This window comes from Enhydra lutris, unplaced genomic scaffold, assembly GCF_002288905.1.
Source record: "Enhydra lutris kenyoni isolate GAN:26980312 unplaced genomic scaffold, ASM228890v2 scaffoldscaffold14, whole genome shotgun sequence".
Lineage (NCBI taxonomy): Eukaryota > Metazoa > Chordata > Mammalia > Carnivora > Mustelidae > Enhydra > Enhydra lutris.
Genome location: NW_019154098.1, coordinates 19,013,505 through 19,014,166, shown reverse-complemented (window position 1 = coordinate 19,014,166; position 662 = coordinate 19,013,505).

The window sequence follows — 662 nt, the reverse complement described above, 5'->3', positions numbered from 1 at the left end:
AAAAAAAAAAAAAAAAAGAATTGTCCATGGTTCCCAATTGGTGATAATAACAGGGTGTGTTTGCACAATTTAGACTTTGGTGGAATACTTTCTTTGGAGGGAAACTTTGGGCAGTTTCCCAGGTTTGATTTTTTTTTTTAATCACTAAAATATGCTTTTGACTTGAGGTAAATTAATTTGTGTTATTTGTGCTGCAATTAAATGTGTCCAGATTGGCAATTATTTTCCTTCTCTTTGAAAAAACATTCCTGTTTGTTTATTCTTTCTTTGTAGCTCAAAGGAAATCCTATCCACTTTGGAACAAGGCTCTTTAAGACATGGATGTAATTTAGTGATGAGAAGGACCCACGTTATTCCCATGACCTTTTCCCACTTCCACCACCTCCCTTGTGCATTCATTTCATCAGAGGTGGAAATGTAAAACAATACAGTCATTTATGTGTTAGGGGTCCTAAAAATACCCACCTTCAGTACTTTTTAAAAATCCAAATAGGCAACATGAAAATATGCTGACTCAGAGTTGCTAAAATTTACCAACGTCACACACTCATACAAAAATACTATAATCCTAGTAAAGGAGTACATTGCAATCCTTTTTTAAGGAACATGTTTAAAAATACTTTGAGAAAGCTTGTGATAATCTCGAAATGAAGTCTAGAAAT